Genomic DNA, 15,031 nt, shown 5'->3' with positions numbered 1-15,031 from the left:
TTTTTGTTACCCTGGTCTAAAGTCTGACAATCCAGAACATTTCACGGTTGCCTAGAATTTTGTCCCTATCTCCACCTCTCGTAGGGTACTTGACCCTTTCTATAGCCTGCCACCTCAAGGTTTTGTTGCTCTTAATCTGTACGTTTTTAAAATGTTTGACTAATGGAGTAGTAGCCTCACCTATTTTGATCGTGGACAGATAATTTCTAATCCTTGTATTTACATATTTTTTCCTGAGGCCTATGTATTGTAAATGACACTGAGTACATGTTAATATGTATATGACATAGGAGGATGTACAGTTAAGACAAGAAGTGATGTTAAAAGCCTCTCCCGTTACTTATGAACGGAAGGTGTCAGAAAATACACCAAATTCACATGGCCTACATCTTGTCTTACCACACTTGTACATCCCCCTATGTCTAAGCCAAGAACCTTGTGTCATAGGGGTTTAAGATGGTATTTCGGAGGGGGCCAAATAATTCCCTATAGTTCTACTTTTCCTATAGGAGCAGTGTAAGCCTTTCTAAACACATTCAGTGAGTTTATCGTCTGCTGGTAGTAGTTTGAAATGTTTTCTTACTATTCCACAGATGTCCCTATATTCCTCACTGTATTCAGTGACAAAGGTGACTTTGTCCGGATGTTTCTTATCTCTGCTCTTCTCATCTGAACCCTTTAGGAGTAGATTTCTGTCTAGTTTGTCTACATAAACTCGTGCCCTGTCCAACATTCCCTTCCTCTCAAATGTAATATGTTCCTCATATCCTTAATTTGTTTTATGTGTCTTATATATAATATATGTGTGTGTAAGTAAATACAAATTTCTAGATAGAGAATTTCTGGAAATTTAAAAAAAATATATTACTGTCATTTAATGCTGATATAATTTAACGCTCTTTTTTCTTTATAATCACTTTGATCAATAAGGGCTAGATTACGAGTTGAGCACAAATTAGCGCTCCCGCAAACTTCGCTATAAGAAAGATTTTTGCGCTCGTCAGGTAGCATGCATTTTACGAATTGAAAGTAAAACGTTTGTGCATGATTGCTAATCAGACGAGCTCAAAAAGTCAAACTTCAAATATCGCAAAAGTGTTAATGTATTCCCCCAAAGACTTCAATGTAGTGTGAAAACTGTGGAAAAAAAGGAACACTCATATGCACTAACCCTACAAGAAATATTAATATTTCACATTACAATGTTCTTCACATAGACAAATATGTTCTATTTATTCTTAAATATAACGTTGTATATGAATTTAATGTTTTTTTTGTAATATACAGTATATATATATATATATATATATATATATATATATATATATATATATATATATATATATATATATATATATATATATATGTGTGTGTGTCATGGCCAAAAATATTGGCACCCCTGCAATTCTGTAAGATAAAGCACCACTTCGCCCAGAACATTTTTGCAATTACAAATGTTTAGGCATTCTCATGTTTATTTATTTGTTTGTTTGTATTGGTATGACACAAAAAAAGTGGAGAATAAAAAGCCAAATCTGACACTTTCCACGCAAGATTCCAAAAATGGACTGGACAAAATTATTGGCACCCTTAATTTAATATTTGGTAGCACACCCCTTGGAAAAAATAACTGAAATCAATTGGTTTCTGTAACCATCAATGAGTTTCTTACACCACTCTACTGGAATTTTGGACGACTCTTCTTTCGCCAACTGCTTCAGGTCTGTCAGATTGGGTTCCTTTTTCCCAAATGCTGTTTTGAGATCTCTCCACAGATGCTCTATGGGATTGAGATCTGGACTCATTTCTGGTCAGTTCAGTACTCTCCAATGCTTTGCCTTAAACCATTTCTGGGTGCTTTTTGACGTGTGCTTTGGGTCATTGTCCTGCTCTAAAACCCATGACCTCTGACGAAGACCCAACTTTCTGACACTGGGCCCTACATTGCACCGCAGAATTCATTGGTAGTCTTCAGATTTCATAATGCCATGCACACAGTCAAGACATCCAGTGCCTGAAGCAGCAAAGCAACCCCAAAACATTAATGAACCTCCACCATGTTTGAATGTAGGGACTGTATTCTTTTCTTTACCAAAAAGTTGTCATTTTGTTTTGTCTGCCCACAGCACATTATCCCAAAAGGATTTTGGCTTCCTCAGGTAAGTTTTAGGAAACTCCAATCTGTCTTTTTATGTAAATACATATATATATATATATATATATATATATATATATATATATATATATATATATATATATATATATATATATACATAAACACATACTGACATACATACATACATACATACATATTTAGACATGTGTATGTATATATCTCTCAATGATAAAGCACTTTGCATACATTTTTTTTCAAACACCTGAGACCTCATATCTTTGAGCCCTTATAAGTTTTTTTTTTTATTCAATATTTTTTTAATAATTTTTATTAGACAGTGTTATTATGAGTGTAACTGTACTCTAAAACGTATTTTTGATGTGTTTTGTGCAACTTTTTTGTCTAGCTTAACAGTTAACCAGAGTTCTGAAGTCGCTTTAACCTGACCCACGTTAAATTAAAACACTCTCAAACGAATGCCTTTACTTTCAACTCATAATAGGCTTGCTACTTCTGACGATACCCCTTATCGCTCACGCAAAACAGCATGCAACTCGTAATCTAGAACTAAATCTTTATATAATAAAATACAGTTTTTAATAATGGATTTGTGTTAGTTCCTAAAAATGGTTTTAATTGAAATCACTGATACACGTCTACCTTTTCTCGTAAAAGTTCAATCATTTTCAGTAGAAAAAATATTTTTATAGGTTTAGTACACTAAATAGTGGATTTAATTAACTAGCTATTATGATGATTTATACATCATTTAAAAAGATAACAGGTTTATGAAGTTGTAGGAACAATTAATGTATAATATATATTTTCAATAATTGTGGTAATGTATGTCAGAGTATTTCTGGTAATTTCATATTTTTACATTTCTTACAGTTTACTGTAAATGTCATTTAAAAAATCTGAAATAATTACAATCTTTAACCATTAAAAAAAATCTTTTAAAAATCTACTTGCAGAAAAACAGTGCTGAAAAACAATTTTATTTAATTTGCTTAGTTTCAGCTTTTGTTTTTTAAGGAGATCTGATTTTATTTCATGCTGAAGATAAAAGTTTATTGAAAAACAGTGTCATAAAAATACATTTAAAGTTGTATTTTAAATTAATTAATTAAATAGAATTAAAAACTGGTCAATTAACAAAGTATACAGGAGATTGGAAACCTGAAGAGCTGTATTCGTTATTAAGTCTTTTTAGTTAGTAAAATGTGAAGACATTGCATATACTATTTTGGTTAATGTGAATTTTTAAAATAATTACAGCAAAATCTACTACATTGGGGGGCACGGAGCCAACAGCTGTAGTGGCAAGATGTGTCTTGAAGGAGCTCCTGTCTCTACTTTGGAGTTTTATATGATATTTTATTGTTTTCCTTTGAAAAGTAGATTACTTCACAGTCAGAAACCAGCAAACTACTACAAGGCTCAAGGCCTATGTTCTACAGTTAGGTCACATGGCTGTCATATTCACATATTGACTGCGAGTTTGTGGAGCCGGGGCTGCTGCATATTCCCCTCCTAGGAGACTGGGGTTACGAGTAGTACTACTTACTACTACTGCAAACTATCTGATATATTCCTACTATTTAAAACCTGTATCTATTAAACCTAGCAGTACATTCTACCCTCTACCAAACTTACTGCTACACCAGTCCTGAGATCCTGACGATGACGAACAAGATGGCGCTAGCAGCCATGGATAGATGGCAGGAAGTGTTGTTGACATCGCTCAATATTCATTTCTCCGAGCTAGAAAACAAGCTGTCTGACATCCTTCTGGCTGAGCAGCGGAATCCAAAGAAACAGCTAAACCCCCAGTGTGAGCACAAAGAACAGATCCGCCACTATTAATCAGCAACAGATTCAGGTGATTACTTACCCAGACAAGGGTCGTGGGCATCTACCCGCACTAGATCAAAGTGGAGAAATCATACTCAAAGCTACCAGACTAATTGCCTCAAAGATTAGACGGGGTCAAGCACAAGGACGATCCTATAGAAAGCGAGACTGACATCTAGCAGGAGTGGGGGTTGAGGAGACACGGAGAAGGCGCCCTCCCCTCTTAAGGGCTCGGATTCCCTCATTACACAGAGATTTCAGGATGGCGGCCGGACATTTCTACTATTGTGTGCCTCTAGACCTACACAAGCCACATGTCAGAAAAACAGATAATTTGATTGTCTTGCTCCTATGCCCATTGGCCCTGTATAGCTGTGGCAAACAGCAGCTCAGAGATGCTCTCATTGAACTTGTGTGTGGTAAGGGGTAGTTCTTTTACAGTATCCCTACAAACTCTTAGAGACTGCCTGTAGAGTCCTACGGTTGGGCTTCTTCACCATATGGAACTTTACATGACAACCATGCGGTCTCAGACTTCAAGTTCACTGCCAACTCAGGAATCTAATGCTTAAGAAGTCGGATGTTTATCGTGTATCACCTATTTTCTCATTAACTCTGCTTCCCGTGGTGGTCAGCCGCTGAGAGCATTAGTGGTTTTCCTAATTATATCTTGCTTAGATATTTATGTTTTAATTAATATCGCATATATGATCTGATTAGTACACATGTTCCGGTTATGATTGTTATAATTATAGTATTTATTAAAATGCAGCTTTCAACATGATACTACTTAGAAAGTACATGATTAGGATCAGGCTTCCTCTGTTATAAATAATTAAGTCCGCTGGTAGGATGCAATAGAATAATTACATACTTCTAACACTGCTGATAGCTTGTTTATTGCCATATTGGATTCCTCTCTTGTGGCTTGCGGCCAGAGCCGTGGGAGTTAGTGATTGATAACCACCAAGTGTACTGCAATGTAACCTGTGCTTTAGCATGCTATAGGTAATAGTATGAAACGGTTATCTCTGATCCCTCACTATCCAACGTAGTATAACCCACGGAACATGGTCATACACTTCTACAGGAGTATTTTGTACCTTTATGTAACACTCAACATAGCAAGTCTACTTCTTATTTTTCTTATTTCTACACCCATATACCTTATCTCTGACCTCAAACAGATCCCTTCGCAAATTACTAATGTACTTCAGATTATTAATTGCTCTGTGAAGGTTTAGTAGTAGCCCCAAATTTGCCCACTATATGTTATTTGTGTTAAATAGTCCTACTCTTCTTTCCCTCTGTTATACTTTTCTCTAATCTTTTTGTACATAGACATCTGTAGTGTCTGGGTCTTAATATTAAGTGGCGGGTGTTTCAGTTACATGTTTCATATATTATTCACATATAATTATTTATACCACCCAGCTATCAGTTGTGAGTAGGTTACAGTTTCCAGCTTAATATCTAGGTTCAAATTAGCCCGTACAGCATATACAAAGACAAATCCCTCTGAAATAGCCATGGCATGTCTACCTAGCACAGTTGCCCAGAATCCATCATTTACACTAGTCGAATATCGTCTTGGACAGGGTCTATTATTAATTTAATGTGTGTTCTTATATACATTTAATTATAGCTATACAGGTGAATTGCTTTATCCTTTATCAGGATTTTCTTTAGAGTTTATTTAGTATATCAAGTTCTCCAATATGTATAATATAACTTACAGTTTTGTACATGTTAAGGCTACTGTACTGTGGCACGTAATCTTTGCTTACAATTTATGGTAATTTTAGTGAATTAAAGAAGTCCTAAAAATGGCACATTTGGGTTTGTGGAAATCATTGTATATAATATGGGGGATACTCACCATTCACATAGGTCACCTGTACCTTTAGGAAGGAGGAATCAGCCTCTTTGTTGTTAGGGTTCTAGTCTTAGCATTTCCTATTTATCTGGATCCTGATCCATTTTTTGTACCTAGAAACCTAGGCCTAGATTTGGAGTTTGGCGGTAGATGGGCTGTTAACGCTACGCAGGCTTTTTTCTGGCCGCACCATAAAATTAACTCTGGTATCGAGAGTTCAAAAAAATGCTGCGTTAGGCTCCAAAAAAGGAGCGTAGAGCATTTTTACCGCAAATGCAACTCTCGATACCAGAGTTGCTTACGGACGCGGCCAGCCTCAAAAACGTGCTCGTGCACGATTCTCCCATAGGAAACAATGGGGCTGTTTGAGCTGAAAAAAAACCTAACACCTGCAAAAAAGCAGCGTTCAGCTCCTAACGCAGCCCCATTGTTTCCTATGGGGAAACACTTCCTACGTCTGCACCTAACACTCTAACATGTACCCCGAGTCTAAACACCCCTACCCTTACACTTATTAACCCCTAATCTGCCGCCCCCGCTATCGCTGACCCCTGCATTATATTATTAACCCCTAATCTTCCGCTCCGTAAACCGCCGCTACCTACATTATACCTATGTACCCCTAATCTGCTGCCCCTAACACTGCCAACCCCTATATTATATTTATTAACCCCTAACCTGCCCCCCACAACGTCGCCGCCAGCTACTTACAATAATTAACCCCTAATCTGCCGACCGCAAAGCGCCGCCACCTACGTTATCCTTATGTACCCCTAATCTGCTGCCCCTAACACCGCCGACCCCTATATTATATTTATTAACCCCTAATCTGCCCCCCTCAACGTCGCCGACACCTGCCTACACTTATTAACCCCTAATCTGCCGAGCGGACCTGAGCGCTACTATAATAAAGTTATTAACCCCTAATCCGCCTCACTAACCCTATCATAAATAGTATTAACCCCTAATCTGCCCTCCCTAACATCGCCGACACCTAACTTCAATTATTAACCCCTAATCTGACGACCGGAGCTCACCGCTACTATAATAAATGGATTAACCCCTAAAGCTAAGTCTAACCCTAACACTAACACCCCCCTAACTTAAATATAATTAACATCTAACGAAATTAATTAACTCTTATTAAATAAATTATTCGTATTTAAAGCTAAATACTTACCTGTAAAAAAAATCCTAATATAGCTACAATATAAATTATAATTACATTGTAGCTATTTTAGGATTAATATTTATTTTACAGGCAACTTGGTAATTATTTTAACTAGGTACAATAGCTATTAAATAGTTAAGAACTATTTAATAGTTACCTAGTTAAAATAATAACAAAATTACCTGTAAAATAAGTCCTAACCTAAGTTATAATTAAACCTAACACTACCCTATCAATAAATTAATTAAATAAAATACCTACAATTACCTACAATAAAACCTAACACTACACTATCAATAAATAAATTAAATACAATTTCTACAAATAACTACAATTACATAAACTAACTAAAGTACAAAAAATAAAAAAGAACTAAGTTACAAAAAATAAAAAAATATTTACAAACATAAGAAAAATATTACAACAATTTTAAACTAATTACACCTACTCTAAGCCCCCTAATAAAATAACAAAGACCCCCAAAATAAAAAAATGCCCTACCCTATTCTAAATTAATAAATTTAAAAGCTCTTTTACCTTACCAGCCCTGAACAGGGCCCTTTGCGGGGCATGCCCCAAGAAAATCAGCTCTTTTGCCTGTAAAATAAAACATACAATACCCCCCCCCAACATTACAACCCACCACCCACATACCCCTAATCTAACCCAAACCCCCCTTAAATAAACCTAACACTAAGCCCCTGAAGATCTTCCTACCTTGTCTTCACCTCACCGGGTATCACCGATCGGTCCTGGCTCCGATATCTTCATCCAACCCAAGCGGGGGCTAGATATCCACTGAAGAAGTCCAGAAGAGGGTCCAAAGTCTTCCTCCTATACGGCAAGAAGAGGACATCCGGACCGGCAAACATCTTCATCCAAGCGGCATCTTCGATCTTCTTCCATCTGGTGCGGAGCGGGTCCATGTTGAAGCAGCCGACGCGGATCCATCCTTTTCTTCCGGCGTCTCCCGACGAATGACGGTTCCTTTAAGGGACGTCATCCAAGATGGCGTCCCTCGAATTTTGATTGGCTGATAGGATTCTATCAGCCAATCGGAATTAAGGTAGGAATATTCTGATTGACTGATGGAATCAGCCAATCAGAATCAAGTTCAATCCGATTGGCTGATCCAATCAGCCAATCAGATTGAGCTCGCATTCTATTGGCTGATTGATAGGGTAGTGTTAGGTTTAATTATAACTTAGGTTAGGACTTATTTTACAGGTAATTTTGTTATTATTTTAACTAGGTAACTATTAAATAGTTGAAGGTATCTATTGTACCTAGTTAAAATAATTACCAAGTTGCCGGTAAAATAAATATTAATCCTAAAATAGCTACAATGTAATTATAATTTATATTGTAGCTATATTAGGATTTTTTTTTACAGGTAAGTATTTAGCTTTAAATAGGAATAATTTATTTAATAAGAGTTAATTAATTTCGTTAGATTTAAATTATATTTAAGTTAGGGGGGTGTTAGTGTTAGGGTTAGACTTAGCTTTAGGGGTTAATACATTTATTAGAATAGCGGTGAGCTCCGGTCGTCAGATTAGGGGTTAATAATTGAAGTTAGGTGTCGGCGATGTTAGGGAGGGCAGATTAGGGGTTAATACTATTTATGATAGGGTTAGTGAGGCGGATTAGGGGTTAATAACTTTATTATAGTAGCGCTCAGGTCCGCTCGGCAGATTAGGGGTTAATAAGTGTAGGCAGGTGTAGGCGACGTTGTGGGGGGCAGGTTAGGGGTTAATAAATATAATATAGGGGTCGGCGGTGTTAGGGGCAGCAGATTAGGGGTACATAAGGATAACGTAGGTGGCGGCGCTTTGCGGTCGGCAGATTAGGGGTTAATTATTGTAGGTAGCTGGCGGCGACGTTGTGGGGGGCAGGTTAGGGGTTAATAAATATAATACAGGGGTCGGCGGTGTTAGGGGCAGCAGATTAGGGGTACATAAGTATAACGTAGGTGGCGGTCGGCAGATTAGGGGTTAAAAAAATTTAATCGAGTGGCGGCGATGTGGGGGGACCTCGGTTTAGGGGTACATAGGTAGTTTATGTGTGTTAGTGTACTTTAGGGTACAGTAGTTAAGAGCTTTATGAACCGGCGTTAGCCCAGAAAGCTCTTAACTCCTGCTTTTTTTCGGCGGCTGGAGTTTTGTCGTTAGAGCTCTAACGCTCACTTCAGAAACGACTCTAAATACCGGCGTTAGGAATATCCCATTGAAAAGATAGGATACGCAATTGACGTAAGGGGATCTGCGGTATGGAAAAGTCGCGGCTGAAAAGTGAGCGTTAGACCCTTTAATCACTGACTCCAAATACCGGCGGTAGCCTAAAACCAGCGTTAGGAGCCTCTAACGCTGGTTTTCACGGCTAACGCCAAACTCCAAATCTAGGCCCTAGTTTATATCCCATATTAGTATGAAGTCAATATACTGCTAGACCTTTACTTATTAAAGCACCCAGCCAACCTACTTCTATTATTGGAAAGTTTAATCAACTCAGAGGTTGAGAAACAAAGGATGCATTTGTGTAGCACTTAACTCTCCCTATATATCAATGTGTTACATCAAGGTCTAAAAGTGTACTAAGGTTATGTATTTAAAATATAACCTTTATTGGTTTGATTAAAATAGAGAACACACACACAACACACAGTTAAAATTACAAAAGAATTAAACCCTGAGAACAATATATTTTATTATCCACTTGATGAATATCATGAATTGTGGGAAAAAATCACTGCCCCACTATTGGGTTGGCACTGAAATGGGTGCAAGTAATTAAAATACTTTTGTGCAATGGTAAGTGACTCAAGGTTATGTATCACCTTGCTTTGTATGACTGGATACCATATGCTAGTAAAGTTAGAGATTCACATGCCACTGTGTGGCCTTAATGTTACCATTTCGATGCATATCTTGTTTTTGTAAAATCACTGAGTTAGCAGAAACATAAAATGATCGTGTATGAGGTAATGTTATATGGATCACTAAAGGCAGACACTTATTAAAGAATATTTCAACTTCAATTATCTTCAAATTATAATGTGGTCACTAGTCAGTGGCTCATTTGAATAAAGTTTTATGATATCTCAGGTCAGTGTGTCTTTAGGAATAATTTTTGTAATATCTCAAGTATAGCTGAAATATATGAGCAATAAAACTAGCCTAAAGATATGAGGTAGTTGCTTGTCAGTGGCTCACTGAGAGAAAATGTATAGGGAGATCCCTAGTCGATGGCTCAGCAGTTTTATATAGCTGTGTTGGGTATAACCAGTATAGAGTTCAAATATTGTTATGGGATTCACAACACCTCTATAAGGTTTTAATGTTTACTTGTACAGAAGGTCATAGACAATAGAAAAAGGAAGTCTTTTTTATACGAAGATTGAAGCACAGACTCGGAGCCACCAGAAGAGGTGGGAGGTACAAACAAAAGACACACAAGGAACAATAAAAAAACTCAGAACAAACAATAGAAAAACAAACCTTACAAAAGACATCCAAGTCCATTCTCAGCAATGAGAATGAAGAGTTAAGAGTCATAAATTTATCTAATCGTACATTATCCAAACATCATATGAATGTACTATGTAAAGGCTTATCATTCTGTCCTAATTCACAATTAGATAAATTCGAAACAATTAAGGATATACAATTATTCTTACGCAAATTGCTCCTAAAGAAACATTTTGGTACCAAACAATGTGATGCTCTGACAGACTTTTCAGAAGAAGAACTTGAATCTCTCAATAATCTTGAAGCTCTTTTAACAGAACAACTCCCATCATCTACACATGATTGGCGTTCTGCTTTAAAAATTAAATCTAAGTTTACTCCTGCCAACAGTACTAGCTCATGCATCGATACCTTCAATCAAATTGTATGCAACGCTATATCCGCATTAAATATCCACCCGAAAACCAAAAACTTAACCTTACAAGAATGAAAAGCTCTCAAAGATATGGAATCTTGGGATGATGTGATCATCAGGAATGCGGACAAGGGTGGAAATGTTGTAATATGGCCAAAGGAAATGTATGTCAAAGAGGCAATTACTCAATTAAAAAATCGGGAGTGCTATAAAGAATTATGGGGAAACCCAAGTGTACAATTTCAACAACAATATAATAAACTTATTAACACAGCCAAGAAAAACAAAATAATCACAAATAAAGAGCACAAATTCCTAACAACATCTCATCCAAACATTGCCACCTTTTACCTTATTCCAAAGGTCCACAAAAATCAAAAACAACTTCCCGGCCGCCCGATAGTTTCGGGAAATGACAATCTTACAGAACGAGCGAGTCAATATATCGATCTTAGACTGAGACAATTCCTGACACAACTCCCTTCATACGTAAGAGACACCATGGAAGTGTTACAACAATTAGAAGGTATCAATATCTCCTCAAATACTTGGCTAGTGACAGCGGATGTGGAATCGCTTTATACCAGTATTAATAACAAATTAGGACTAAAAGCCGTGAAACACTTTCTTGATATGTCCAATGATGAGAGTGAGGAACACAATCTATTTGTATTGGAGCTATTACAATTCGTTTTGACAAAAAAATTCTTCCTATTCAATAACAAATTCTACCTTCAAACACAGGGAACCGCGATGGGTATGGCATGCGCTCCCACCTATGCTAACTTATTTCTAGGCTGATGGGAGCAAACTATTGTATTCACTGACACCAATAATCAATATATCGAGAAGATCCCATGGTGGATTAGATATATTGATGACATCATGTTCTTATGGGAAGGCACCTCAACTGAACTCGATATGTTTCTTGAGACACTTAACCAGAATAATCTGAACATCAGATTAACCTATGAAAAAAGCTTAACTCAAATCGCCTTTCTAGATCTATCAATTATTAAAGAACATGATGGATCTGTAAGCACAGATCTTTTTAGGAAAAAAACAGCTACCAATAACGTATTATTCTCCACCAGCGCTCACGCTTCCAACACTACTAAGTCCCTCCCAGTAGGAGAACTCCTAAGGGCAAGACGAAATTGCTCAAATGAGGATACAGTAGAAGATCAATCAAAAAAGCGAAAAGAAGATCCTACCAAACTCCACGAGCAGACTTATTAAAAGTTAAACATAAGATCTCAGATAACAAAACAAGACTGATTCTAACTCACAATGACCAATCTAATCAAATTGCTGATATAATCCAAAAACATTGGTACATACTACAAGCAGACCAACAACTAAAGAACTACATTGGAGATAGAGCTGATATAGGGTACAGAAGATCAAGAAATCTTAAAGAGATACTAAGCCTCAGCCATTATGTTAAAAGAAGTCACCCACGCAAAGCTGCGGAAACAGGCTCATTTCCCTGTGGAAGCTGCTCCACTTGTAGTCATATGATTAAGAAGAAAAAGACTATCACTGATAGATTTGGTAATCAACACCCAATCAGATCATATATAAGCTGCAACACGATGGGAGTCATTTATGCTCTTCAATGCACATGTCCTTTGACCTATATAGGTATGACGACCAGAAAACTCCATACAAGAATCATGGAACATCTCCGCAATATTCGAAATGCACCCAATGATGTGATCAAAGAAAGAAAAATTACTTCCGTAGCTTCACACTTTTTGAAACATCACCAATCGAAAACCTCAGAGCTACATTTTTACGGCGTACAAAAACTATCATTAGGCTTAAGGGGTGGAGATTTGGAGAATTCATTATTAAAGATAGAAATCACATGGATCTATCTGATGAATTGTGTACACCCCAAAGGCCTTAATGAGCAGAACAATTATTCTATGTTCATTTAAAATAGCCCTCATATTACCACTCTTTAAGGCGAACAAAGTACTAAAATATAACTGAGCTTCAATTTTGGAAGAGATATGGGGAATTTATTACCAAATATAGAAATAATATGGCTATATTCGACCAATTGGTTATATCCTTGAGTCTGTATCAAGCATAATAACCATTCAAGATCCATTTTAATAGCCTGTATACACTTATTCAATATTCTGATACAAATCAGTACACTTTTACACAATTAGATACAGTCATGATTTACATATATCCTATATCCAACATAAATTTGTGTATTTCATTTCCCTCCGTTTCATCTTCCCAACACCATTCACCCACAACTACTCCCCCACTTAGTCAATCCTAGATTCACATAATCCAATCTTACATTGTTTCCAGTGTTATTATCATTCATTTTATGCTGCCTGTGACTCTGGGGACAGCACAGCTTCCTGTGAGTGCCGGTGAGCACCCAGGGCTGAGCATGTTGCAGGGTCATGGGATGTGTACCTGGTCCGGTATGAGAGTGCAGTCCCCTTCAGTGTTTTGTATACGTTGAATTGTGTACACCCCAAAGGCCTTAATGAGCAGAACAATTATTCTATGTTCATTTAAAATAGCCCTCATATTACCACTCTTTAAGGCGAACAAAGTACTAAAATATAACTGAGCTTCAATTTTGGAAGAGATATGGGGAATTTATTACCAAATATAGAAATAATATGGCTATATTCGACCAATTGGTTATATCCTTGAGTCTGTATCAAGCATAATAACCATTCAAGATCCATTTTAATAGCCTGTATACACTTATTCAATATTCTGATACAAATCAGTACACTTTTACACAATTAGATACAGTCATGATTTACATATATCCTATATCCAACATAAATTTGTGTATTTCATTTCCCTCTGTTTCATCTTCCCAACACCATTCACCCACAACTACTCCCCCACTTAGTCAATCCTAGATTCACATAATCCAATCTTACATTGTTTCCAGTGTTATTATCATTCATTTTATGCTGCCTGTGACTCTGGGGACAGCACAGCTTCCTGTGAGTGCCGGTGAGCACCCAGGGCTGAGCATGTTGCAGGGTCATGGGATGTGTACCTGGTCCGGTATGAGAGTGCAGTCCCCTTCAGTGTTTTGTATACGTCTAGGGTGATTACATAAGCCTGTGCACCCTTCCCTTGTTCCCAGTTTGTTTGGATTTGAGAGCTTGCATTTTGTGGCTGTTTTAGGGTCCCAGGTATTGGAAAAGACCTTGATGTGGTACCTGGGCTTGTCCCATTTAGCCAGATGCGGTAACTAACCTTTCCATTTTTGCTTTTAAATCTTAGCTGAGAGCTTGTGAGTGCTGGACTTTCTCTGTGTGTTGTATTAATTTGTTTTGTAATTTTCCCTATGGTTCTTGCACCCAGACCTGTCTGGGGTTAACAGCCTGTGACCAGTGGCGTCACTAGGGGGGTGCGGGGGTGCGGCCCGCACCCGGGTGACACCCTCCAGGGGGTGACACCACCATTAACTTCAATGACATTGACACATTTTTTTTATGTGCTTGTAAGAAGGGCCAAGGGGTCCACCATCCATTCTAAGGCAGATGCTTGGGCGGGGTTCAGCAAACCCAGGCACAAAGTGACAAAGGCAGTGTCAGCAGGGCGGGCAGGTTTTCCCAAACTAAGTCTTGTGCTTTTATGAAGTCATTTTTAAGTCTGTCTGAACTTGTAAAAACCTGCGCGCACGCTATATCACATTGTTGTGCGCGGGATTTAACAGTCCAGTCACGTGAAGTCACTCTGAAGGATATGAAGGAGATCAAGATGAACCCCTTGCCCAGTCCGGTGCACCATGCTCAGACACCCAGCTGATGTATTCAAGAGCACCTTCCCAGGCTTTTGTTACGTTAGTAACCAGTCAGTTCATCATGACTTTGAGCACTTGCAACTCTTCCCTCTCCCATATCTCCGCATGCTGCTGGCAGTGAGAGCTGTGGAGCTGCACCTCCATGTCAGATACGTGTTATATGGTTTTAGTACACCTCTGATTTACTCACTGTCATTAGTTACTTCCATGATCTGCATATACTGATTCTTGGGAGGCTTTCCCTGCTCTGTGACAAGGCTCAAGGTGGCGTGGATCAGCCTGCAGATACTTTTTTAACACTTTATTATTTTTAAATGTCTTCCCATT

Source organism: Bombina bombina, chromosome 3 (genome assembly GCF_027579735.1).
Source record: "Bombina bombina isolate aBomBom1 chromosome 3, aBomBom1.pri, whole genome shotgun sequence".
NCBI classification, from domain to species: domain Eukaryota; kingdom Metazoa; phylum Chordata; class Amphibia; order Anura; family Bombinatoridae; genus Bombina; species Bombina bombina.
The sequence above is the reverse complement of the archived record's forward strand: the minus strand, read 5'-3'. Positions refer to the sequence as shown.